Raw genomic sequence first — 13,618 nt, 5'->3', positions numbered from 1 at the left:
TTTTTGCTTTACGACGTCATTCTCCACCACGGCGCTCCGCGACAGCTACTTACCGACCGTGGTCGCTCATTTCTTTCGAAGGTCATCGATGACATTCTCTGTTCGTGTTCCACACGTCACAAGCTCACCACTGCCTACCACCCGCAAACAAATGGACTTACGGAGCGCCTCAATCGCACCTTGACCACCATGCTATCCACGTACGTCTCCGCAGATCATCGCGATTCGGATAGCACTTTGCCTTACGTGACATTCGCGTACAATTCGTCCCGCCATGACACCGCTGGCTTCTCTGCTTTCTATCTTGTTTGGCCGCTATCCCACGTTACCCTTTGACACTCTTCTACCATCCGCTACGTCCACTCTCACCGAGTACGCCCGTGATGTAACTGCTCGCGCTCAAGTGGCTCGACAGATCGCACGGGATCGTCTTTCTGCCTCCCAGTTGTCTCAGAAAACCCACTACGATAGCCATCATAGAGTGGTTACCTATTCCCCAGGCTCTTTGGTCCTCCTTTGGACACCTTGCCGCCACGTTGGCCTGTCATCGAAGCTTCTCTCTCGTTACTCCGGGCCTTACAAGGTCTTACGCCAGCTCAGTGAGGTCACGTACGAGATCGCTCCTCTGGACAGTAGTTCGTCATCTTCGGTACCCGTTACTGATATCGTGCACGTCTCCCGCCTCAAGCCCTACTTCTCTGCACATGATCCTGCTGTTTCTTAAGCGCCGAGACGGCGCTAGCAACGGCGGGGGTTATATGTTACATGCCACCAGGAACAAGAACACTTCAACAAGACGATGAAGACGAAGAATGAAATAGCACTCGTGTTGTTGCTGTTCCTCCATCTTGGCAGCAGCTGCTTCTATCTCCGTCTGTATATTTTGTAAATACATTTCTTCTTTTTAAACTCTCACCCGTGACAATATATATAGTGTGCTGACGAAAAATGGCAACGAGGCGGGTGGCTAGGGCGAGGTAGAGAAATGGCAGAATAGAACAGCTGGGCCAGGAACGGGTGCTGTGTCTCGTTCCATTACAATGGCGCCGTCTACGAAACTCGATCTGTCCGGCTGAAGCCTTCGTGGGCAGTGTGGGTCTCTCCATCTAAGGAACGCCGTCCGAGATTCTTCACTCATGGACACCAGGACCCTACTACTGCTGGTAGAACATATGCCACCATTCGACGACGGCGTACAGGCCTCCTCGGTGGCCAAAGGGCAGGTTTTCCCAGGCGCCGTCAAGACCGCGCGCGGACTCCTGTTCCCGGGAATGCCGTCCACGCTTCCCGCAGCGAGAACGCCGCACTTAGTACTCCGTCGGCAACTGCGCCGCTTAGGGGTGCTGTCCAAGCTCCCTCAGACAAAGGTCCCACCTCCGTGAGTACGCTGATCGTGTCCTACTCCTCGGACGTCATCACTGGCTCCGCGTGCGGATCGCCCGAAAGCGCCGCCGAGCTTTCTGCCACCCTCGCGAGACACCGCGTCACGTCTTGACAGCATCGAGCTCTGCGCTGTTTCCTGCGATCGTGCCGCACTTGTGCGCCATAAATGCCATGTTGGATGTAGCCACCTCACAAGACCTTGAGACCAGCTCACTCGGACAACGCATAGAGTTCGGTTATACCCTCATACAGCTCTCAAACTAATTGGGCTGCTTGGCGTCCCCACTCTCCGGTTTTTTGCCTGCAGTGCCACTACTGCCGGCTGACTGCGAACTACAGGAATTCAACGGCATCAAGGACAACGCCAACAACTGGGTAGCGATCGTGAACGCTCTCGGAGCACGCAAGGCGTGGACCGAACAGCACAAATGGTGTGTGGCCGTAGACCGCCTTCGAATGGTGCCGCGGCGTGCCATGGATACGAAGGCGTGCGGCAGCAGTCCTGGGCGGAGTTGAGCTTCAATCTGATTGTTGCTTTTGGCCGGACTCCCTCCGACCTCTCTGCCACCATCCAGTCCAATCTGACCGCTACCGAGGATGGAGGTGAGGAGGAGTTTCACATCGAGGCTGCAGATGTGCACTGCAGGTCACGAATTGAGCTTTCAGACTCTGTCGGTATCTGGCGCAAATCCATCACAGCCAGAAACCATAGTACATCTCCACTACTCCAGTTCAGCATCATTTGGACAAACAGAAATGACGACTCCGCTGGTACTTGACGCACCGCCACGCCAGAAATATGACCTGCCCAGGCATCTAAGAACTGAAATTTATCTCTACCCGTCTGAGCAACATCCTCGGCTATCAGAGCAGTCACCACATGAACGCAGAACGAGTGACCTGCTGCGGAACACTATGCCTTACAGGAAAACAGAAGTGACGGGCGTAATTATCATGAAGGACTTGCCCGCACAGCCTAAGTCTCTTTCCAGAACCATGGTTGCTGAGCAGGATGACTCTTCTGTGCGCATCCGTCGGTCAACATCCACCGTTTCAACGCCCCTATATATGCCCACGGCGACGGCTGCCACTACATATTAGAAACGTCGCAAACCAAAGCCGGGGCTCGGTCGGTTGTCACGGTCCTTCAGTGCGACCAGGGTTGTTCGCAACGTCCTCCGCGCCGTCTGGACTTCAAAGATGAAACTGAAGCGCAAAAGTGGAAGAGGCGATCAAAAATGCATCCAACCACTGATCAGACCGTCTCGCTGCTGTCGCACGCTTCCAGTGTCGGCAACCACTCCGCAAGAATATGCGCTACAACTCGCAGCGTAACGACGGGGCAAGCGCCTGCCGGTCTTGCGGCAATGCCAGAACAGCTAATTTCGTCCGCCAGAGCCAAACGAGCCAGCTTCCCATGCATTGTAGCAGCATGGCCAAGACCATCCTTCAAAGGGAGCATCAGCAAAGCTTCAGGCTAATCCCCAGCGCGGCCGATCACGGCCACAGCGATTTAACTAGTGTCGCCCACCAGAGGCACTACGGGTAGTTCTCTCAAACAAGTTGCAGCGTGGTCGGTATCGACCACCGCGATGCAGCTAACACCGCACACCAGAGACATTGTCGGCTGTTTAGCGCGTCGTAGTTATGGCGGAGAGTGATATATATATATATATATATATATATATATATATATATATATATATATATATATATATATATATATATATATATATATATATATTGCCACGCCCGCTTCTTCCTTTCTTTTGATGTATTGGGGTTTGACCAGCAAGGACGGTTATCAACGCTCGAAGCTGACCGCGGCGCAGTGTTCGAGAAGCTTCGCAATTGTAGTAGATCGTTTTCTTAAGATTGCGCGCAGGACGGGTATAGTCTAGATTATTCCACTTCTTGCGCGACAACTAGTGATAAGACTGGAAAGTTCCATGCATGATGTATAAAAGACGGCGCATCCCAGTCATGAGCAGTTTTTCGACGGTCGACGCCCTGTTCGCCGCTATTAGTGTACAGCGTGTATTGCTGTAGTTTGACTTTTCATTTTCCAGCCACAAGTTCGGCCAAATAAACAGCTTCATCTTGAACACGCCGGCTGCTGTCTTCATCAACGTCACGACCACGTCACATCTGATGGAAGTGCTGTTCGTCCATGCTCCGGACGCCGCCGTCAAGCCGTGAACCAAGCCCGAGTCGCAAAGAAGACGTCGACGCCAAGGCCGAGCAGCGAGCAAGCCGCAGGCAACAAGGTCTACCGCCAGAGCACGGGCCTCTACCTGAAAAGATCCCGCGAACAAAGACCCTTACCTCGACCACGGCGACGATGACAGACGCTGTGCCACCCGCACCGATCCTTCTCAGGACGCCCAAGGAGCCGCCAACCTTCCGCGTATCGTATCATCGTTCGAAGACCCGGAAAGCTGGCTGGAAGCCTACGACCGAGTCGCCGTTTTTAATGCCTGGACCAGCGAAGAGAAGCTACGGCATGTCTATTTCGCTTTGGAAGACGCCGCTCGGACCTGGTTCGAGAACCAAGAGCGAAGCGTGACAACGTGGGACATTTTTCGCGACAGGTTCCTCACCACATTCACGAGCGTCGTCCGCAAAGAGAGGGCTGAGGCTCTGCTCGAGACCCGCGTGCAGATGCCGAACGAAAACGTGGCGCTCTTCACGGAAGAGATGACCAGGCTGTTCCGCCACGCAGACCCTACCATGCCCGAAGAGAAAAAAGTTCGCCTTCTCATGCGAGGAGTCAGGCAGGAGCTCTTCGCTGGGCTGATGAGGAACCCACCCAAGACTGTCCAAAAATTCCTCTCGGAGGCGACAACCATCGAGAAGACGCTCGATATGCGCACTCGGCAGTACAATCGCCTCGCATTCCAAGACAGCGCAGCTGTTCATGCCCTCGGCTCCGACGACTTGCGCGAAAGGATCCGAGCCATCGTGCGAGAGGAGCTGCGAAAGCTCGCACCTTTTTCACAGCCCGAAGTAACGTCGATTGCGGACGTTGTACGCGAGGAAATCCAACAGTCACTGGGTGTTCCTAAGCCGGCACCGCCGCAGCTGCAAGCAATGAGCTATGCTGCTGCAGCCAGACGTAACGCCCCTCCTCCTCGCCCACGTCAGGACGCCGCGCCGCCTCAGCAGTTCCGCCACCAGGCATCACCGCCACCACCACCGACGTCGTACCACCCGCCAGCTGGTCAGCAATACACGCCGAGGAAGACCGACGTTGGCACGCCCCCGGCAATCGTCCACTCTGCTACCACTGCGGAGAAGCCGGCCACACCTACCGCCGCTCTCATTATCGACAGATGCGACTACGCGGGTTCGCCATCGACGCGCCGCGTCCACAGCAGGGTGAACGACCACGTGACATCGCAGACTATCTGGCAGGAGCGCAGTGGACCCCCCGAGGACCTTCCGGATCGCCGTCGCCAGGCCGCTACGCCTCTCCCCAACGCCGACCATACACTGGCCCAACCCGGGCCCGGTCACTTCGCCCGCATCCGGAAAACTAAGGGCAGCAACCGATGGAGGTGCGGTTGCTGTACGACGAAATACCGAAGACCCTCCGCCGCCGCCGACGACGCCACGACGAAGGCTTCAGGACACGACGCGAGCCAGACAGAGCCCTGACGACGAAATCTCGCGGACCGAAGTAGACCTGACGACGCAACGTGGAAGCCGCGGAACAAACCGACGTAGCCGTGACCCGACGCCACGACCAACTGCAACGCAAGACGACGAACTAGCGACCTCGACGTTCTTATCGACGGCCACAGCGTCACAGCCGTCGTCTACACCGGAGCCGACTATTCAGTCATCAGTGGACCATTCGCCACGTAGGTGAAAAAATGTTAGGACAGCCTAGGAAGGCCCCGAAATCCGGACAGCTGGAGGTCACCTCGTAACGCTGGAGGGAATCTGCACAGCGAGAATCACCATTAACAAGCGGATTTATCCCGCGAACTTCGTAGTCCTGTAGCGTTGCTCGAGAGATGTCATCCTTGGTATGGGATTCTTAGGCGCTCATGGCTCAGTCATCGACCTAAGGTCCAAGTCGATAACACTGTCCACGGAAAAGCACTACCGCCGCACACTCCACCAAGAAAACACGCCTTGAATGTGCTGGAAGACCAGATCACCATTCCCCCTCACTCCAGCGTCATCATTTCCGTCGGCACTCAGAAATCCACAGACCTGGAAGGCGTCGTTGAAGGCGACCAGCACCGCTTCATTAACCGCAAGATTTGCGTCGGAAGAGGAGTAGCAGAGCTGCGGCCAAGGAAAGCAACACTTTTGCTCACGAACTTCAGCAACGAGTACAAGCATGTCAGCAAAAGCACGACGGTCGCCTACATCGAAGAAATCGTAGAAGCCAGCAATGCTTTCGGCCTCACCGATTCTCCCGAGCCTACTCTGACGAATAAAGCGCCGTAACCAGCTTTCGACGTCAATCCCAGCCTTCAGAAGCACAAACAAGAACAGCTCAAAACCCTGCTCTTGCAATACAAGGACTGCTTTTCGTCGTCGTCAAGAATTCGGCAGACCCCCGTGGCAAAACATCGCATCATAACAGAGGAAAGTGCCAGACCACTCCGTCAGAGCCCGTACAGAGTTTCGACGCGAGAACGCGAGTCCGTGAAGAAACGGGTCGACGAAATGCTACGCGACATCATCCAGCCATCGAAGAGTCCGTGGGCATCCCCGGTGGTGCTACTGAAGAAGAAGAATGGGACTCTACGTTTTTGCGTCGATTATCGTGGCCTGAACAAAGGCACAAAGAAGGACGTGTATCCCCTTCCCCGGATAGACGACACCCTGGATCGATTACACAACGCAAAGTACTTTTCGTCGATGGACCTCAAGACCAGTTACTGGCAAATAGAAGTCGACGAGAGAGACCAAGAAAAGACTGCCTTTATAACACTAGACGGCCTGTTCGAGTTCGACGTCATGCCCTTTGGTCTTTGCTCGGCACCTGCGACTTTTCAACGGGTTATGGATACAGTACTGGCCGGCTTGAAGTGGCAGACGTGCCTCGTGTACTGGGACGAGGTCTTTGTGTTTTCCTCAAACTTCCACGAACACCATCGGCGCCTTGATGTTTTACTTCGAGCCATCAAGACCTCCGGACTCACCTTGAAGCCTGAAAAGTGCCGCTTCGCGTACGAGGGGCTCTTGTTCTTGGGTCACGTGATCAGCAAGGATGGTGTTCGCCAGGACCCGCGAAAAACAGCTGCCATCGCTGCCTTCCAGCCGCCCACCGACATGAAGGCCGTACGCCGTTTTATCGGCTTGTGCGCCTATTACAGACGTTTCGTCAAGGAATTTTCACGGACCGCCGAGCCACTGACGCAACTCACGAAGGCCGACGTCGAATTCAGGTGGGAAACATGGCAAGTTCAAGCATTTCAAGAATTGAAACCACGCATGCAGACGCCTCCGATACTTGCGCATTGCGACGAATACGCTGATACGAAAATCCACACCGACGCAAGCAGCGTAGGACTCGGCGCCGTCCTTGTGCAGAAGACCGACGGATTTTAAAGGGTCATCAGTTATGCTAGCCGGTCGCTATAATAGGCAGAAATCAACTACTTCACATCAGAACAGGAGTGCCTGGCCATCATCTGGGCTACATCGATTTTTCGCCCCTACCTCTACGGCCGGCCCTTCAAAGTTGTGAGCGACCACCACGCCTTCTGTTGGCTAGCTAACTTGAAGGACCCTTCAGGTCGCCTCGTACGGTGGAGCCTACAACTTCAAGAATTCGACATAACCGTCGCTCACAAGTCCGGAAGAAAACACTGCCGACGCTGACTACCTGTCCTGCGCTTCCGTCGACCCACCGCCGCAGGACGACCAGGAGGATGACTGCTTCTTGGGAACCATAGGTGCCGACGACTTCGCCGAACGACAGCGAGCGGACCTAGAACTCAAGGGCCCTGTAGAATACCTCGAGGGCAGGACCACCGTTGTTGCCAAGGTATTCACGCGAGCACTGACGTCGTTTTTCTTGCGTAACGGTGTTCTCCTTAAGAAGAACTTCTCCCCGCTTCGAGCCGATTCCCTTCCCGCAGTGCCCTCGACATTGCGACCAGAGGTCCTCCAGCCTCTGCATGACGACCCGACGTCTGGACACCTGGGTGTTTCTCGCACGTTTGCAAGAATACAGGAAAAGTACTACTGGCCGCGCCTTTCCGCCGACGTAACTCGCTACGTCAAGACCTGCCGGGACTGTCAGCGACGCAAGACACCGCCGACTAGGCCAGCCGGACTTCTGCAGCCTATCGAGCCACCTCGAGGGCCGTTCGAGCAAATTGGGATGGACTTACCGGGGCAGTTCCCGACGTCCAATACCGGAAACAAATCGATTGTTGTAGCTACCGACTACCTCACCCGCTACGCCGCGACAAAGGCCCTACCCAGAGGCAGTGCCGCCGAGGTAGCGAAGTTCTTCGTTGAGAACATCGACTTCGTCATGGCGCCCCAGAGGTCCTCATCACCGACAGAGGTACGGCGTTTACTGCTGACCTAACTCAGGCAATACTGAGATACAGCCAAACAAGCCACCGCCGGACCACAGTGTACCACCCACAGACCAATGGCCTCACCGAGCGGCTAAACAAGACCATCGCCGACATGCTGGCCATGTATGTCGACGTTGAACACAAGACATGGAATGCCATCCTTCCGTATGTGACCTTCGCATACAACACGCCATGCAAGAAACGACGCAAATGACGCCGCATAAGCTGGTCTACGGAAGGAGCCCGGCAACGGTGCTCGACGCAATGCTACCAACCGCCACCGACGAAGACGATCTCGACGTTGCCGCCTATTTGCAACGCGCCGAAGAAGCTCGACAGCTCGCCCGCCTGCGCATCAAGAACCAGCAGAGGGTCGACAGTCGTAACTATAATCTTCGACGACGCCACATGGAGTACCAACCCGGTGACCGTGTGTGGGTCTGGACGCCGATACGCCGACGTGGGCTAAGTGAAAAACTCCTTGGGCGATACTTCGGGCCATACAAGGTGCTTCGACGTCTCGGCGCTCTTGATTACGAGGTCGTCCCGGACGGCATTACGAACTCCCAGCGACGCCGCGCACGACCTGAAGTCGTCCATGTCGTGCGCCTTAAACCGTTTTTTGCGCGTTAGCGAACCTGGGGACTCTACTTTTTCCTTTGTTATTGTAATTGATTTGTGTATGCTCTTGTTTTTTCTTTCCTTTCCATGTTCTGTTGCAAGCATTGGGACGATGCTTTTTCAGAGTTGGGCATTGCCACGCCCGCTTCTTCTTTTATTTTGATGTATTCGGGTTTGACCAGCAAAGACGTTTATCAACGCTCGAAGCTGACCGCGACGAAGTGTTCGAGAAGCTTCGCGATTGTAGTAGATCGTTTTGTTAAAATTGCGCGCAGGACGCGTAAAGTCTAGATTATTCCAGTGCTTGCGCAACAACCAGTGATAAGACTGGAAAGTTCGATGCAGGATGTATAAAATACGGCGCAACCCAGCCATGAGCAGTTTTTCGACGGTCGACGCCCTGTTCGCCGCTATCAGTGTACAGCGTGTATTGCTGTAGTTCGACTTTCCATTTCCCGGCCACAAGTTAGGCCAAATAAAGTTTCATCTTGAACACGCCGGCTGCTGTCTTCATCAACGTCACGACCACGTGACAATATATATACAAACATATATATATACATATATATATATATATATATATATATATATATAGGAAATGAAGAGAACAGAGACAACGCCCGTACGTTGGGCCGGCTGGTCTGACTCCAGCCTCGGTGCCGCTCTTGAATGCGAGCCTCTGGTGGGCGGTGTTGGCTGCATCGCGAGGTGGTCGTTCGCGACCGCGCAGCAAGTCGGTTGGAAGGACTGCCAGAAGTGCCTCTGGTGGGTGACACTGGTTGGATCGCGGTTGTCGCTCCCGGCCACGCTGCGCCTTCACTTGTGGATGAGTCATAAATGTCTGTTCGGCGACAATGGCTGCATAGCGGTGGTTTGTCCAGGCCACGCGGCAACTTGGCTTGAGAATGTGCCTCAGCGTTCTCTGGCGGGTGAAATTGATTTTGTTGGTGTGGTCGAAGTTTTCGGTCACGCAGGGACTTTTTGTGGACAGCTACCAAACATTCATGTGGCAGCGGGCTTCGGCCGTGTTGTGGAGTAAGCGGCGGTCGCAGCAAGCCCAAAGAAGGTTGGCGCTTCTTCCGGATAGAAGATGGTACATCAACGGGCTCTCAATATTAGCGACAGGGCAACTTTGCGGTTGTCCCGGAGAACCTTGTCGCTCAACCAGAGTTGATCGGTGCGCTTTCGGTCACCGAATGCTCTTGAAGTAGCAGAAGCGGCTCCAGTGGGTATGGCAGCACAGTGATGTGTGTCATGGGCTCTTCCGGTATCTTAGCGAAAGACGGGCCATACACGAGAAGGACTGGCACCTGCGCAAAGGTGGTTAGGCCTCTGGTAACGTCGCGGAATTCGAGATCCTTGGCGCGGAATCCAGCTCGCGGCTTGTGTCTGCCGTGTGAACTTCTGTGGAGGAGCTGCAGGCCACACATGGACAATTGGTTCAGTGCCCCTCAGAAGCTTGATCTCTGAAAGAGGGCTGGGAGGTACCGGACAAAGCTTCACTACCAAAGATGTCCGCGGAGGGGCTTCCGGGCACATATGCACCATCGAGGCGGTGCCCCTCACGAGTTAGGTCGCCGAGAGATGGCTGGGTAATGCAGGGCAGAGCCGATCCGTCGAATGGGATCACATCTCTAGTCCCGTCTGTCGCAGAACGGTGATCGCGGCAGTGCGAAACCCGACCAAAAACAGCAACGTCCCATCCAGGAACGTTCCTTGACACCTTCGTACTTATGCCACGCCTCGGCAGCACCGCGAAGGCGGTTTATGGCCGCCCACCATTTCTCCTGGTCCGACCAGGCCTCGCGAGTTCAGAGAGCGTTGACAGTCACCACCCAATTGTCGGCGCCGTCCTGGAAGCCGTGAAAATCCGGTAGTTCGCGGCTGCTGGCAATGGTGATACGGCAGGCTTAACTCCGGAGCATGCCAATGCCAAGCAGCCGAGTTGGTATGAGTGCTCCGTGTGGGCACACCGGAGCTCTCTGCGGCTCTCGGGTGGGCTCTCTTCATGGTCTTGCGAGGCGGCTGCGTCCCACGCGGCATTGATCGAGTACAGCACTGGCAAGGTGGCAGGAGACAGCACGGAGCTTGACGCTGTCAAGGCATCGACCGTGACGCAGAGTCGCACAGGACAGTTAGGTGGCGCTTTCGGGTGATCTGCACGCGGAGACAGTGGTAACGTCCTACAGGAAGGACGTAGTAGCGGTGCTCCCGGCGGCGGGATGCTTGTCCGAGGAAGCCTGTACAGCATCCCAAAGCAGCTCAAGCGCCGATGAAGTCCTGAGTGAGACGCTTTCGCCACGGGAACCGTGAACGGCGTTCCCGGGCAACAGGAGCCCGTGCGCTGTCTTGGCAGCGCCGGGATATGCCTGCCCTTCGGCCACCGAGGAGGCCTGCACGCCGTCCTTGAATGGTGACATAGGTGCTTCCGGCCGTAGGGACGTAGGCTGCATGATCGTGAGCGTTCCTTCGATAGAAGTCCAGCAGCGCCGATGACCCACCAGGACGCACTTATGTCACTTTTCAAGGACGGCGTTGTATCTATTCTCTTCTTTTACAGTGGCGCAGTCTACGACCATCGAACCGTAAGTGCGAACCGTAAGTCTTACGTCCACACTTCCTCGTCCACGGCACCCGCCAACGTGCAGCCGCAGTAAGCGCGAGTTGAAGACGGCGTCCAGGCCTCCTCGGCACCTGCTAAACTGCCACCGCTGCAACTACCGTTTGGGGACGGCGCCTAGGCCTCCTCGAGGGCTCAATACCACCGACGCCGTGATACCTGTTCATGACAAGAGACGCTGTCCATGCTTCCTTGGCTATGGATCCAGCCGCCGTGAGCAGCGGGACCGCCGTGCACTCCGCGAACACCGCCCATGGCTCTTCGAACGCCTCAACCGACAATGGCTCGGAACTTTTGCGTGTCTTCGCGGAACTATCTCGTCAGATCGACCGCGTGTCGTCGTTGAACTCCGGGTTCTCGCCTTCCACTTCACTATGTCGGCTGTTTGGGCAGTGCCAGTGTCCCGCGGCTTCCAGGACGACGTTTTCCTGTGGATCGAGGCCATTAATTCTCTCTGCATCCGTCATGCCTGGCCTCACCATCGGAAATGGCTGGTGGCCATCGACCACCTCCGCAATGCTGCCAAGGCATGGCATGGCTAGGAAGGGATCAAACAACAATCCTTGCCTGAATGGTGTGCCAGACTGACTACTGTTTTTCGGCTGCTTTCACATGCCTGCAGCCCCTTCCCTACCGGCCCACTGTCTACCGCTCATGGCAGCTGTGAGGCGCACAACCTCGACGAAGCAGCTCGGGCCCTTAACATTCTGCCCTCCCTGGGTGACCGAGATCAAGAGCACCATCACTACGGTGTAGCTGTGCCCTGCACCAACATCTCCGCTCCTGAGCCCCAGCCCGATGGTGCAGCTTTGTCCTGCAGCTCTTTCACAGCAAGCTTCGCCAAGCATCCACTAGAGGCCACCAGGTGGACCTCGCGGTCGAGAACTCATTGTCGCGATCCACCTCACGACCTTCCTTTGTCGTGACCAAGACTTCTTCCAAGCCGCAGAAATCGATCACGCGGGCCCCAAACTAATGTTCACCTTGGAGAAGCCGGCTCCTCTATTTGTCAACACGCTACCGTACACAAGCTGAACGAGCCTATGCCAGCAATCGATATTAATGTGCTCTCAGACCAACCGGAGCTGCGTACGCCAAGTTCAGCGCAGCGATTGGCCGAGTGCGCAGCTGCTCACCTTGCCCTGAGTAAGAGAGAAGCTGCTGGTACAATAGATCTGCCAGTACAGCCTATGTGCGCCGATGGCTTGACTGATGGCTTCCTCAGCGATCCATGACTGCGTAGTCGACGCTTTTTACTAGGGGTGTGCGAATATCAAATTTTTCGAATACGAATCGAATACGAATATCCACCTTCTTATATCGAATCGATTATCGAATATCAAAGGAAAAATCCCTCCACAGTAACAATATTTTATTTAACATGTAGCCATTTGAAAAAAAAAAAACATTAACAGCCTGACTGGCAACACACATACACTGCTATCTCCAGAACACAATGTCCAGGCTAGCACAATGCACGTCACAACACAAGTAAATATCACGGCACAATGAAACTAATGAATACTGTTATCATGAATCTGGCAGCGGGCGCTCCCTTGTAACAGAGACAACCCACCCCGCTGCCACTGAAAAGGCACGCTCGCTTGGAACCAGGTCTGGGCAGTATCGCGATACAAGAGTATCGCGACAGTATTTCAGAGATACTTTTGAGTATCTGTATTTCTGTTTCGAGATACATTTGAAAAATGTATTTGTATCTCAGTAGTGAAATACTTTTACGATGTATTGTTGATATCGCGATACTACGCAGGACACGGGTATCTCGTTACATTTTTTTTTCTCGGAAATGAGTTGAGGCGTGTTTCCAAGAGGGGAATGACGTTTCTTTTTGTTTGTTTTTGTGCCAAGACAAGCAAAGGCGCATCGCCGGTCGCCGACAGAAAGGGCGGCGATGGTTTCCCCTCAAGCGCAGAATGGACCATGTGGTAAAGCGCGCGATGCCACAGATGGCAGAATCGCGGAGGCAGTGTTGTCGGCCTCTGCCGATAAAAGTCGCTGTCTCTCAAGGCCAGTGCAGCACGCCTGATTTTTTTCGGGTGGCAAGCCATTACTTCGTGTCCCCCCGCGCGCATACCGCCTTGGAACAGACTCTTTCCAATGCTTCGCGTGCGTTCAGTTCTCAAAGCGGCGGCACTTCCGAAAGCACTTCCCAGAGTTGCGGCGGAAGTGACTAGAAGATGGCTGTCTTTTTCGCGCTTTCAGCCACATCGCCGCGCGTCAGGTTGTGTTCCTAATTGATTACAAGCGTCAAGCGGCCTTCTCTACCAGGCTCCCCCAACACCGGAGCCGACTTCGCCTCTTGCGGCTTGCTGAAATGGGTGCTGGTAGCGTCGGTGGCGGTGACAGCATTATTGAAGAGTGACCCTTTCGGCCTAGGCGACGAGTGCTCGCTGTAGTTTCTGATGGGGTGTTCTGAGCA

This window comes from Rhipicephalus sanguineus, chromosome 3, assembly GCF_013339695.2.
Source record: "Rhipicephalus sanguineus isolate Rsan-2018 chromosome 3, BIME_Rsan_1.4, whole genome shotgun sequence".
Classification (NCBI taxonomy): Eukaryota; Metazoa; Arthropoda; class Arachnida; order Ixodida; family Ixodidae; genus Rhipicephalus; species Rhipicephalus sanguineus.
This window is presented reverse-complemented; position numbering follows the sequence as displayed.